The sequence below is a fragment of the Macaca fascicularis genome, chromosome 9 (genome assembly GCF_037993035.2).
Source record: "Macaca fascicularis isolate 582-1 chromosome 9, T2T-MFA8v1.1".
NCBI lineage: Eukaryota > Metazoa > Chordata > Mammalia > Primates > Cercopithecidae > Macaca > Macaca fascicularis.
In genome coordinates this window covers 55340117-55354426 of record NC_088383.1, presented here as the reverse complement: position 1 = coordinate 55354426, position 14310 = coordinate 55340117, and the positions used below count along the sequence as shown (strand labels likewise).

At 42.1% G+C, this 14310-nt stretch overlaps 1 protein-coding gene across 22 annotated transcripts in view; it reads left to right on the top strand.

Moving 5' to 3' along the window:
- The window catches only part of MARCHF8 (membrane associated ring-CH-type finger 8), a 156007-nt gene that overhangs the window by 38100 nt on the left and 103597 nt on the right, over positions 1–14310 (top strand). For 2 of the 22 annotated variants that reach the window (XM_074001558.1, XM_074001550.1), the window contains exon 3: positions 12514–12604. The exons of the other annotated variants lie outside the window; for them this stretch is intronic. The gene's annotated coding sequence lies outside the window, so the exon portion shown is untranslated. The remainder of the gene's footprint in view (positions 1–12513; positions 12605–14310) is intronic. 22 annotated transcript variants of the gene reach the window in all.

Genomic DNA, 14310 nt, shown 5'->3' with positions numbered 1-14310 from the left:
AATTATACCATTGCAGAATGAGTACAACTGACATAGACAGGTTTGGAGATTAAACAATAGGTTTTTGATAATGTACACAACTCAACTGGTAGTAGCAGAAATATGCACATTGTAAGAGAGTAGCTTAATAAATATGAGCATTCTTTATTTTCTGGGCATTCACTAATATATTTTAAGGGAGGAACGATAGCACCAGTTCACTTCTAAAATTTTCCAGTTCCTAGTAGGAGCCTGGCACTTAGAAGATGCTTGGAAAATGATGGATGAACCAATTCATTGTTTGGGTCAGACTATGAAAATACGTGCTTGTCCATTTGTTTGCTTAGGATAAATGAATGAAATTTTCTAGGTCTTCCCAAAGGGATTTAAAATAAAGTGAAAATCTCTTAAGACGTGGTAGCTGACTTTAAAAACCATTTCCTGATTTACATTTATATTATTTTAAATTTGGTCTTGGGTTATTATTTTGATGATCGACTACAACTTTTTTTGGCTTTTATTATAGTTTTTTCACTAAAAGGTGTTTTCTAGGTGGAGAAAATGAAAAAGAATGGATTCCAGGATCATAAAGTGAATAATAGTTTGTAGTTTTTGTTTTTGTTTTTAAACATTCTACCACCTGTGTGCCAGTTAGTAATAAAACTACTAGTTTTTAATAGACATTAACCACCTTTGGGATTTCACCATGGGAAAATGGGAGCAGTATTCCTTTTCTTTCTTCCAGCTTCTTTAGTATATATACATATCACAGTCAGTGGTGCAGAAAGGTTAGGAAACTGGAAGGATACAAGGTTTAGTCATAAGGAAGCGCAAATTAAAGTTCCTGGAATATTTCACCCCTGCTCTGTATGGAACACCTTAGGGAATACTAAGGAAACATGATGGTACAGAAGACTGCAGGGATTGCTAAAAAATATGCAACAGTCCAGGGAGTATATAGCCTTTTAAGTAGGCCAGGCTTTATACCCTGCAAGGAATGATCTAAACTGTTTGATATATTGTGTCAGAGTTCTCCAAAGAAACAAAACCAATAGGGCGTGTGTGTCTGTGTGTGTGTGTGTGTTTGTGTGTATGTGTACAGATATACCTGTGTATATATAGATAGATAGATAGATAGATAGAGATGGGGGGAGAGAGAGATTTGTTTTAAGGAATTGATTCATATGATGGTGGAGACTGACAAGTCTAAAATCTGTAGGGTGGGCTGGCAGGCTGGAGGCTCAGGGAAGAGTTGATTCTGGAATTGAAGACTGAAGGCAGTCTGCTGGCAGAATTCCCTCTTCTCGGGGAGGTCAGTCATTTTATATTAAGGCCTTCAACTGATTGGTTGAGGCCCACCCACATAGCAGGATGTTTTACTCAGAATCTACCAATTTAGAAGCTGGGCGTGGTGACAGGCACCTCTATTCCCAGATACTTGGGAGGCTGAGGCAAGAGGATCGTTTGAGCCTAGGAGTTCAAGTCCAGCCTGGGCAACATAGTGAAACCCCATCTCCAAAAAAAAAAAAAATTGCGTCTCTTAAAAAAATGTTGAACTCAGACCAGGGGCAGTTGACAGAAACTCTTGGTATCCTTTCTGTGTATCTTCCCACTCCCAATCGGTACCATGGTTTTATGCTCCTAATAACAGACTTCTGACTTATGGTAATATTATGTGCACAGGGCCTGGTGAATATTTACTTTCCAGTTGTCAGAAGAATTAGACTAAAACAGTTTTCTTGTGCATATCTGTTTTGAGAAGCAGGTCTGGCATTACTCCCATTGTGTATACATCTAGGAGAGGAAATTTCAGCTGAGTCATGTATTGACTTGAGACCTAGAGCAGGTGGATCACTTGTCCTCTCTGAGTGTTTCCTCGTCTGTAAAATGGGAATAAATCCTGTCCTGCCTTAAAAAAAAGTCTACCAATTTAAATGTTAATCTTATCTAAAAAAATGCCTTCACAGAAACATTCAGAGTATTGTTTGACCAAATATCTGGATATTGTGGCCTAGTCAAGTTGACATGTGAAATTAACCACCACTTATATTGAAAGACTATTTTTATATAATTAATGTCCACCTGTAAAGAAATTGGGTAAGTGCTATGGGTAGTAAGGAAGGGAAAGGGGAACGTGTTTTGCTTGTAGAGAAGAGATGCTTTGAGGTATGGTCTGAAGGCCAGAGAATTTTGGGCCTGATAGGCAAAGAGGGAAGAACATCCCAAGAAGGTGGGACAGAATGAACAAGGGTAAGGTTGACCATGGCATGTACGGGGGTCCTTGAGAAGATTTGTCCTACCTGGGCAGACATATCTCGGATGGTCAGGGGATAAGGTGAGTACTGAGGCAAATCCTGTTCTGGTTTTTCTGGTTTACTGCAGTATGTAGAGACTATGCTTGTTCCGGCCTGAGATGAAAGCTGGCTGGTGCAGAGCAGTGTATGCCATTGTCCTTATATGCTGCGTTGTACAGTGGCATGCTGAGAATTCTTTCTGCAGGAAGCACTTCAAATGGAGTATAATTGGCCTTCGATTTTTCTGTTATAAACTTTGGCCACAGTTTCTTCCTCTGTCAACCTACTAAAGATGCTTCACAAGATCCATGTGTTTGTTAAGGAACATAAGATCTTCAAGAAGTATGGATTGCTAGAAGGAATTCTAGTCTCTAAACCTTGGGAATATTTTTGGATCTATTTATTAATGTTGTTCTGTAGTAGAAATAGAGTTTAGCACCTTTTCCCCCATATTACAAAGATCATAATTAACTTTGAATATATAATAGGTATGAAAACGCCTGAAAAAAAATTCTGCTGATAAAAACTATTATTATCAGAGGGAAAAGTAGGGAAAACAATATGTGGTAAATTTTACAAAATGGTTCCTAATGAATCACCACCACCCCCCCCCACCTGCACCGCTCCCAGCTCTGCCTGTTTGCAGTGTGACTTCACTTGTTTCTCCCATTGTCTTAGTCCGCGTTGTGCTGCTGTAACAGAGTACCTGAGATGGGGTAATTAAGAAAGTACAGAGATTTAGTTCTCACATTTCTGCAGCCTGGGAAGTCCAAGGTTGAGGGGCTCACATCTGGTGAGGGCTTTCTTGCTGTATCATCCCATGGTGGAAGGCAGATGGGCAAGAGAGCACATTCATGGGACGGAGAGAAGGGAAGGAGGCTGAACTAATTCTTCTATTAGGAACCCACTCCCATGATAACTAACCTACTTCCTCAATAACAACATGAATCCATTAGTGAGGGCAGAGCCCTCATGGCCTAATCACCTCTTACAAGTCCCATCCGTCAACACTGTTGCATTGGGGATTAAGTTTCCAATACATGAACTTGGGGGACACATCCAAACCACAGCACCCATCAAGTGGTAGAGTCTCTTTTCCCCCTTCTTGACTTTGGTCTCAATCATGTGACTTGAATGGGACATCAGCGGACACAGTGTAAGCAGGGGCACCATGTGTAGTGGGTGAACTGTCTTGGGATGCTGCTGCCACAATGTGAAAAAGCCTAGAAGAAAAGGCCACATGGAGAAGGCCCTGCCTTCCCTGCTGAGCCCAGCGAAGCAGCCTATGTAAGTCAGGTAAGGGCAGCAGAAGAGCTGCCTAGCCAATCCATGGAATTACGAGAAATACGAAATCATGGATGTTCAAGCAACAAAGTTTTGGGTAGTTTGTTACATAGCAAGAGAAAATGGAACATCTTTTGGTAAGTGGCTGGAATCCATGCCTCCAGTTCTAATCTTGGCTTCATTACTGAGCCTTCAAGGAGGGAGGCAGAAAAGTAAATAGGTTTCTTCTCTAATGGTATGGTGAATACCCAGGGAGAACTCTGGGCTGCTGGAGCCTTGACCTCTCCTTCCCTTTCCTTATCTGTAGGGATCAGACACTGTTCTCTGCAGGGCAAGCACTGAGGAGCTCTTGTAGGAGTTTGAGAAGGTAGACTATTTCTTTTCTTTTTCTTTTCTTCTTTCTTTCTTCTTTTTTTTGAGATGGAGTCTTGCTCTTGTCACCCAGGCTGGAGTGCAATGGCATGATCTTGGGTCACTGCAACCTCCACTTCCCAGGTTCAAGCAATTCTCTTTCCTCAGCCTCCTGAGTAGCTGGGATTACAGGCGCCCCCCCCCCCCACACTTGGCTAATTTTTGCATTTTTAGTAGAGATGGGGTTTCACCATGTTGGACAGGCTGGTCACACGAACTCCTGACCTCAGGTGATCCACCTGCCTCGGCCTCCCGAAGATTATAGGCATGAGCCACCGCACCTAGCCAAAGGCAGACTATTTCTGTGCTTGATGGATTGAAGGTGTTTTTCAACTCCAAAGGCAGTTAGACTCATACTTCTGTTTCTCAGAAGTGAAATGCTAAAAGAACCCTAACAAATCTTCTCTTTTCCCTTTTCTTAACTTTGAGCGTTTTCAGTATTTTTGTATTCTATTACCAAGGGAATACTGTGGCTATTCCATAATTTCCGTGAGATGCAAACTCTTTCAGAAAGCCCAGACATTAGTCCAGGCCCTTTTCCCAGTAATCACACCTTGTTTACCTAATTCACATACCTGCCAGAGTGGTTGTACTGAGGTCTTCCCAAGTCGTGGAAGGAGTCCCGATAGCATGCACTGTCTGGAGCTGAGTCCTGCCTGCCCCACATTAGCATCTCACTCTCACGCAGCTGTGGTCTCTCTCTGTTAGTCTGGGGATTCTAAATTGCATACACTGCCTTTCAGTCTACAGTCTAACAGCTCTCTCTCAGCCAAGCACTTGCATTTGGACAAGACTTCCAGCTTTAGACTTTGTTGTTTTCCTTAGGGGCCTAGTTTTTATGGAATTTCTTCCTACTGGGTAGCATTGTTGGCACACCTTGAATCCATTCTGCCACTCTTCTTGGCTTCAACCTCTGAGGTTGTGTGTTGGAAATACCTCGCATAGTCTACTAGAATAAAGATGAAAGAACATAAGGATATGGGCTATAGTTTTTAAATGCGGTGTTTCTTTTCTGTGGCTTGTGATACAAATTTGTAAGTGCACTCAAAATGATACAGTTAAATACCTGCCATGAATTAGACCTGTTTGAGGCATATCTTAGTGCCTTAAAATAACCCACTTTTGAAATATCTAATTTATTATCTTTGCCAAATTTTAGGCAGATATAACCATTGCTTTCGTTAAGTGTCCCTCTGTATAGACAAAAAAGGCAGCAAAAGGCATGTCACTCTTTAATACTTCAAATGTGAATTCCATGTTGTCTTCTATATCCATAGGGATTATAATAACTCTTCTTTACTACAACAAAGACGGGAACATATCATGTTTTATCTTAGTCCTTCCCGTAGCAGTGCCACTGTGAAATTAAAAAAAAACAAAATCACTACATATTTTAGGTTCACCTGGTAGGTTGCTGCACGCTATCATATTTAGCCAAGCATAAGTTGTGCATTTTTATCCATTCTAACATCTCTGAAAGTGGCACCTTGGAATCCCAGGTTAGTCAGGGGCAGTTATGGTCTAGTTGCATAAAACGTTTTTGTTGGCACCTTCTGTAAGATCAGGCAAATGCTAGCAGCTGAGAGTCCTTGAAATATGGCTGTGAAAACTTGGGCAAGTTGATTAATTTCTTTAAGCCATGCATGAAAGGGGGATAAAATTTTGTTTCTTTCCCTCCTGGCACTGCTGTGAGATTTAAATGAAATATCATGTAAAGTACTTATGATTTGCAAGTGCTTTCATCTAGTTTTTTCCTCCAGCATTATTACTCACAGGCAGTATGTTTATACTTTTTAGTTTCTTCAGATACTTTTATCTGTTTAAATCATTTATGTTTTGGATTTTTTTTCCCCACTTATCTTCAGTATTGCATATTTATTATTGTTTTAACATTTATTGTACCCTTTATTACCTCTAGTAATGATCTGAATTTTTTTGGTGGGGGACAAAGTCTTACTATGTTGCCCAGGCCAGTCTCGAACTCCTGTCCTAAAGTGGTCCTCCCATCTCAGCTTCCCAAGTAGCTGGGACTACAGGTGCAAGCCACTGCACCTGCTAATGCTCTAAATTACTCTAGGAGAGTTAAAAACTAACAAACTTCAGTCTTTTGTGTCTGGGTAAACTTTAGTCTGTGGGATGTATTTGTCTTATGATTTCTTCACTCTTGGTAATTGTATATATATTTTATGGTAGTTACTTTTTTTTTTTTTTTTTATTTGAGACAGGTTCTCCTTCTGTCACACAGGCTGGAGTGTAGTTGTACGATCTTGGCTCACTGCAACCTCTGTCCCCTGGGCTCAAGTGATCCTCCCACCTGTCTCCCAAGTAGCTGATACCACAGGTGTGCACCACCATGCCCAGCAAATTTTTTTTTTGTATTTTTAGTAGAGATGGGGTCTCACCATGTGGCCCAGGCTGGTCTCAAACTCCTGGAGCTTAAGCGATTCACTCACCTTGGCTTCCTAAAGTGTCAGGATTACAGGTGTGAGCCACCACTCCTGGCCTGCTTTATTCTTGTTGCATTAAAAAATTTCAGTTCATGGCCGGGCTTGGTGGCTCACGCCTGTAATCTCAGCACTTTGGAAGGCCGAGGTGGGCAGATTGCCTGAGGTCAGGAATTCGAGATCAGTCTGGCCAACATGGCTAAACCCTGTCTCTATTAAAAATGCAAAAAATTAGCCAGGCGTGGTGGCGTGCGCCTGTAATCCCAGCTACTCAGGAGGCTGAGGCAGGGCAATTGCTTGAACCAGGGAGGTGGAGGTTGCAGTGAGCCGAGATCACACCACTGCACTCAAGCCTGGGCAACAGAGAGAGACTCCTTTTCTCAAAACAAAAACAAAAACAAAGGTTAATTTTTATATTTTAAAAAGAACTCATTGTTTTTAAAGCTAATAGTTTTAACAGGCCAGCCCACATAACAAAATTTGTATCAGACTTGTTTTTAGTGGGTAACATACGGAGACCTTGTGGTGTTTCTCTGTCATCTTCCCTGAAATTTCTCAGAGCTTTCAAGTTTAATTTTGGTCTTCATTTCAGTAAAAGGCAGGAGCAGAGCAGTCTTTATAGCTTTATAGCTTAAGGTTAGCCTTGCTAACAAGTGGTTAAGTGATAGTGAGACAGAGGGTGAGATGTGATGTGGCAGGGGGAGCCTTCTTTCCTGGGTGAGTGGAGGGAAGAAGGCTTTGAGGTGATACTAGTGCAGTACCATATTTGGGCTCTCGTTTGACTATTTGATAGCAAGCTTCTGTAACTTGTTATTGTGTCCGGAATTGGTGGGTTCTCGGTCTCACTGACTTCAAGAATGAAGCCGCGGACCCTCGCGGTGAGTGTTACAGTTCTTAAAGATGGTGTGTCCGGAGTTTGTTCCTTCAGATGTTTAGATGTGTCTGGAGCTTCTTCCTTCTGGTGGGTTCGTGGTCTTGCTGTCAGGAGTGAAGCTGCAGACATTTGTGGTGTTACAGCTCTTAAAGGCAGCGCATCTGGAGTTGTTCGTTCTTCCTGGTGGTTTCGTGGTCTCACTGGCCTCAGGAGTGAAGCTGCAGACCTTCGCGGTGAGTGTTACAGCTCATAACTGCAGTGTGGACCCAAAGAGTGAGCAGCAGCAGCAGCAAGATTTATTGCAAAGAGCGAAAGAACAAAGCTTCCACAGTGTGGAAGGGGACCTGAGCGGGTTGCTGCTGGTTGGCTGGGGCAGCCTGCTTTTATTCCCTTATCTGGCCCCACCCACATCCTGCTGATTGGGCCATTTTACAGAGTTGATTGGTCTATTTTACAGAGAGCTGATTGGTCCAGTTTGACAGAGTGCTGATTGGTGCCTTTACAATCCTTGAGGTAGACACAGTCACAGAGTGCTAGTTAGCTAGATACAGGGTACCAGTTGGTGTCTTCACAAACCCTGAGCTAGACACAGAGTGCTGATTGGTATATTTACAATCCTTGAGCTAAACAGAGTCACAGAGTGCTAGTCCTCCAAGTCTCCACTAGGTTAGCTAGATATAGAGTACCAACTGGTGTGTTCACAAACCTTGAGCTAGACACAGAGTGCTGACTGGTGTATTTACGATCCTCCTGCTACATATAAAAGTTCTCCAAGTCCCCATCCAGTTCAGGAGCCCAGCTGGCTTCACCCAGCGGATCCTGCACCAGGGCTGCAGGCTGAGCTGCCCGCTAGTCCTGAACCTCGCCTGCACTCCTCAGCCCTTGGGCTGTGGATGGGACTGGGTGCGGTGGAGCAGGGGGCGGTGCCTGTAGGGGAGCCCACCGCAGCAGGGGGAGGAGCTCAGACATGGCAGATTGCAGGTATGGATCCCTGCCCCGTGGGGAGGCACCTAGGGCCTGGCGAGAAATGGCTGGCCGGCAGCGCGGGGGACCTGGCACAACCTCCGCAGCTGCTGGCCTGGGTGCTAAGCCCCTCACTGCCCTGGGCCAGCGGTGCTGGCGGGCAGCTCCGTGTGCAAGCCCTCCGAGCCGGCCCCCACCCCCACCCCCGCCAGAACTCAAACCGGCCCCCAGCTTAGCCTTCGTTCCCACCCGCTGCCTCTCCCTCCACACCTCCCCGCAAGCAGAGGGAAGAGGCTCTGGCCTCAGCCAGCTCAGAGAAGGGCTTCCAGGGTGCTGTGGCGGACTGAAGGGCTCCTCAAGCACCGCCAGAGTGGACCCGAGGCCTGAGGCTGAGGAGGCGCTGAGAGTGAGGGCTGCTAGCACATTGTCACCTCTCACTAACACCAGCAATTGGGTTTTTGACTCAAAGGTTGAAATTTCTCATCTATAACTTAGGAAACTTAAGTTTTCCTCTGTCTTAAAATGCTTTGATCAGTAATTCTAAACTACTTATACTTGTCATCTTTTAAAATTTTTCTTAAAGATACTTAGACTACATTCCGCTATATTTGAATTCCATTTCAATTTTCAACTAAGTGCAACGTGATCAATCTGCTGCAGATATTTAAATCAATGGGTTTCTTCCCATTTAAAATGAATTGTACCAGGTTGACAAACATTGAATTTTTGTTAGTTGTTTCCAAATCTCCACTAGGGTACTTAATCAGGATTTGAGACACAGAGAACAGTGTTGCTTAATAGTTTGAGTTGCAAATGAAATTCTCAGCCCTTTTTGGCTGCTGTCTCAGAGAGATTGATCCAACCAGCATTTATTGAATAGATCTTATGTGATAGGCCACAGAAAGAGAGATACAAAGGTGAGCGAAATGAGATATGCTGCCTTTGGGGAGCTTACGGCTGAATAGGGGAGAAAGTCGTTAATTAAATAACTCAATAAATGTAACATTCTAACTGTGAACATTGTTAATGAAGTAGAGGTTCTTCATTGATCCTATAAAGAACTATGAATGTGGAATTTCCTCTGTCAGGATGGTCAGATGGTTGAGGAAGAATTAGCCTAGAAGGGGAAGGAAGAGTGTTGCAGGCAGAGAATACCATATAAATAGGCTGTGGTGGGAAGGTGCTGGGAGGTCTGAGGGGACTGAAGAAACACTGCTGTTGCTGGACTATAGAGAGAGGGGTAGTACAAAATGAGGTGGGATAGATACATAGGGCCTTGTAAGCTGTATTAAATGAGTATCTTGAGGTTTAATTTAGGCACCATAAAATTCACTTGTTACAAGTGTACAATTCAGTGATTAGTAAATTTGAAGCAGTGCAGCATCATTGTAATCCAGTTTGAGACATTTCCTTTGCCCCCAAAGTTCCCTCTTGCCCATTTACAGGTCATATCATACCCACAACTACACCCAACATGAGGCAATCACTGATCTGCCTTCTCAGCTTTCTCAAGACACTTTATAAAAACAGAATTGTATAATATATAGTTTTTTGTGTCTGACTTGTTTCAATTTGCATAGTCTTTGAGGTTCATCCATGCTGTAGTGTATATGATTGGTTTGTTCCTTTTAATTGCTGAATAGAATTTCATTGTATAGATAAGCCACATTTTTATCTATTCTTTAGTTGGTGGACATTTGGGATATTCCCAGTTTTGGGCTATTACGAGGAATGCCGCTATGCACTTTCATATGTGTGTCTTTGTGTGGACATATGTTTTCATATCTCTTGGATGAATTCCAAGGACTGCAGTTCCTGGGTCATATGATAAGTTTATGTTTAACTTTTCAAGAAACTGCCAGACTGTTTTCCGAGTATCTATACCACTTTATATTCTCACCAGAAATACGTGAGAGATCTAATTTTTCTATATCAAACAATTAGTATTGACTGTCTTTTTGATTGGAGCCATTCTAGTGTTTTTGGTAGTAACCATTCTGGGGGGGTATAGTGGTATATTATTGTGGTTTTAATTTGCAGCATCTTTTCGTGAGTTTATTAGCTATTCATATGTCTTCATTATTTTATTTTATTTTTTTGAGACAGGGTCTCATGCTGTTGCCCAGAATGGAGTATATTGCTCACTGTAGCCTCGAACTCATGGGCTCAAACCACCCTCTTGCCTCAGCCTCCCGAATGACTAGGACTACAGGCACATATATATGAGAGCCTGGCTGTCATATATCATCTTTGATGAAACGTCTGTTAATATATTTTGTTTATTTTAAAATTATGTTGTTTGTCTTATGTAGGAGTTCTTTATTCTAGATACAAGTCTTTTATCAGATATATGATTGTCAAGTATTTTTTCCCCAGTCGTTGGCTTATCTTTTGTTTTATTAATGGTATCTTTTAAAGTGCAAAAGTTTTGAATTCAATAAAGTCTGATTTATCAATATTTTCTTTTTAAATAACATCTGCAAAGGTGAGCATTCAAGCCAAAGTTATGGATTAAATCACCCAGGAAAAGGGAGCACAGAATGAGAATCAGAGAGGGTTAAATGAAACTTTGAGGAATCTCTGCATACAATGTCATACTATAGGAGATAGATCTGCAGAGGTGGAGATGGAGCAGGAGGAACACTAGGACAGTGTTAGGTCATTTAAGTCAAAAGAGTATTTTAAGACTAGGAAGAGAGTAAAAGTATCAAGTCAAATAACATGAGAGCTGCAAAACAATTTTTAGGCTTAATATGGAGAGCATTGTAGACCTTACTGTACAGAAGACAGATTGTAGTTAGTTGAAATGTGTATAGAAAGTGAGGAAATGTTGAATGTGAGTGTAGACACCTTTTCCTAGAAAAGTAGTATAGATGGGACAGTAGTGGGATATGAATGAGGAGTCAAGTGAAGTTTTCTTGCTTTCTTTTTCAAATTTTTAATGAGACAAGGTAATCTCTTTATTATCTAAATAATGATCCAGGAATAATGCCACTTTTGGAAAGTGTGTGGCATTAGGTGTTGATCCATTTAAGGTCACATGAGTCTCATACCTGTTATTCTTTTTATACTTTCTCTCCACTGAGTTCTTCAAAATATCTTCAAAATCTAAAAAATAAAAGTAATATGTGTACTAAAATACATGTAATAAAAGTAATACATTTCATTTTGAAAAATGAATTGTAAGCCCAAACTCTCTTATTCAAAACTCTAGGATTAGAAATATTTTGGAATTTAGAAATTCTCAGGTTTTTAGACAAGTAATCTGCTACATATACTGTAAATTATCAGATACTCCTATCGAGGCTTGGAGTAAGATGTCTTACTCAAATGCGCTATTTCTGCATTGAAGTATATGTAATATTTACACTAAGTAGCATAAGTATAGTTTTGAGTAGCTTCCTGTCAGTTCAGGTCAGGTTTTGGCCCCAAGGATTTCAATCAAGTTTTTTGTTGTTGTTGTTGTTGAGACGGAGTCTCACTCTGTTGCCCAGGCTGGAGTGCAGTGGGGCGGTCTTGGCTCACTGCAAGCTTTGCCTCCTGGGTTCACACCATTCTCCTGCCTCAGCCTCCCAAGTAGCTGGGACTACAGGTGCCCATCACCATGCCCGGCTAATTTTTTGTGTTTTTAGTAGAGACAGGGTTTCACCATGTTAGCCAGGATAATCTCCATCTCCTGACTTTGTGATCCGCCCACCTTGGCCTCCCAAAGTGCTGGGATTACGGGCATGAGCCACCGCGCCTGGCCTAGGAGTTCAATTAAGTTTTAGTGTTAAATAAGAAAGGGTAGAGTGGTTTTTAAAAATTTTTAATTTTTGATAGTTTTCTGAATTTTAGAACTGTGATTAGGAACTTGGTGTACCCAATGTCCTAGAATGAAAAACAGTAGTCCTTTGCTCTGGTCCTCCACAGTCTAAAGCATTGTTGGAATGGGCAGAATCTTCCCCATAGGCAGCCGCATGTGTCTTCTGAGAGTTGCTCCCATGTTTTCAAATAATATGTTCATACTGTTTCTTGACTTACAAACATTAGCTATTATCTGTTGACTTCCTTTTTTACCCAACCTTCCCTCTTCCCATCCTCCCAATTTGGTTATCTCAGCGTTGCTTATATCATCGTAATGTTTACACTGTTGTCCATGTTGAAATTTGTACTGTTCATTTTAAAGCCAAATTATTACATTTTCTTTCTTCTATAGTTTTTGTTGTTGTTAGTAATTGCTTTATATTTTCACTTGCATAATTTTTATTATTCATATCGTTAGTTCTTTTTAGGTATCCATGATTGTACGTGTCACTCCATCTTTGCTGTTGAGCTACCATGCCTGCCCCAAGATACAGGTTTTCTTATGTTAGGTATTGATATTGTATTTTAGCATTTATTTGTAGTACGTAATGACATAAATGACTGATTCTACAGGTTCTACATAATGTCATAAATGACATAAATGACTGATTCTCTCCATGTATGTTCATGTGTCTTGATATACTGGTGACTCCCAATATGCATTTGTGAACATGTCTTTGGTTTCTTTCTTTTTTTTTTTTTTTTTTTTGAGATGGAGTCTTGCTCTTGTTGTCCAGGCTGGAGTGCAATGGTGCATTCTCCGCTTACTGCAACCTCTGCCTCCCGGGTGCAAGTGATTCTTCTGCCTCAGCCTCTGGAGTAGCTGGGATTACAGGCCGCCACTACCACGCCCAGCTAATTTTTGTATTTTTAGTAGTGACTGGGTTTCACCACATTGGCCAGGCTGGTCTCAAACTCCTGACCTTGTGATCTGCCCGCCTTGGCTTCCCAAAGTGTTGGGATTACATGCGTGAGCCACCGCCTGGCCTATGTCTTTGGTTTCTTAAAGGCATGTGAAGCTCAGTCTGTCCACGTTGAGCTTACCTCCTTCCCCTGCTGCTTTTCTGTGCATCTCTGTCACATGGTTTCTGGAGTATACAGCCAGAAACCATGGGACAGTTTAGATCCCTCACTAGGTTATGTTAGTCCTGCTTTTCAAATGACCTCACTTCTCCCTCCATATCCACTGCCTTAAGTCTGGCTTTGATCATTCAGCGCTGATACCTAGAATTGATCTCCTCACTCCTTTTACTGCTTTTTCTCTTTCTGTTTCTGCTAGCTGCTGTGCATGGACTTCTCATTTTTTACATGAAATTTACTCCCTATAAAAACAGGCTTAGCTTCAAGTTGTTGATTCTAACAATGCCAGTCAGGATGTTAAGATACAATTTACAGCAGGGAGGAACAGGGTGCTGCTGGAGAGTCTGGCACCCTGCAAACAAGGGTACAGGGAGGCATGTGAACTCTTCCTGGGGTGGCCGTTCCTCTGAGACGCTGCAGCTGGCATTTGTCTTCTCCTAGCTCCCCACATTATTTGTCCAAAGCATTGTTGTTGGAATGGGCAGAATCTTCATTTATGTTGATCTCTGGAAAGAGCATAGAACAGTTTGACTGTGAAGCCATACTGGTTGTCTTCAGCATTGGCCTTTCCTACCACTCTCCTTTTAGGAAGGGGATGTCAACCTTGCTTCCTCTCAGAGTCAAGCTGCTTATGTATTACACATAAATGTTAGAAAGGATTCACGGTCCCAGTTGTATAAATCTGTGTTTGACTGAGGCATAGGGGGTCAGAAAATAGTTCTGGAAAAACAAAGCAAACCTGCAGGTTTTTGTAATGCAGTGAGAGAAATCACTGCAAATGCCTGGAAAAGCCTGCCGGCAGATGTGCTGATGTTAAGAGCACCTATGTTTCACTCTTGTCACCCAGGCTGGATTGCAATGGTATGATCTCGACTCACTGCAACCTCTGCCTCCCGAGTTAAGCAATTCTTCTGCCTCAGTCTCCCAAGCAGCTAGGATTATAGGCACCCACTACCACACCTGGCTAATTTTTGTATTTTTAGTAGAGATGGGGTTTTGCCATGTTGGCTAGGTCAAGAACTCCTGACCACAGGTGATCTACCCGCCTTGGCCTCCCAAGTGCTGGGATTACAGGCGTGAGCCATCGCACCCAGCCTGGACACAGTCTTATTTGATCTTCACAGAAACCCTGTGA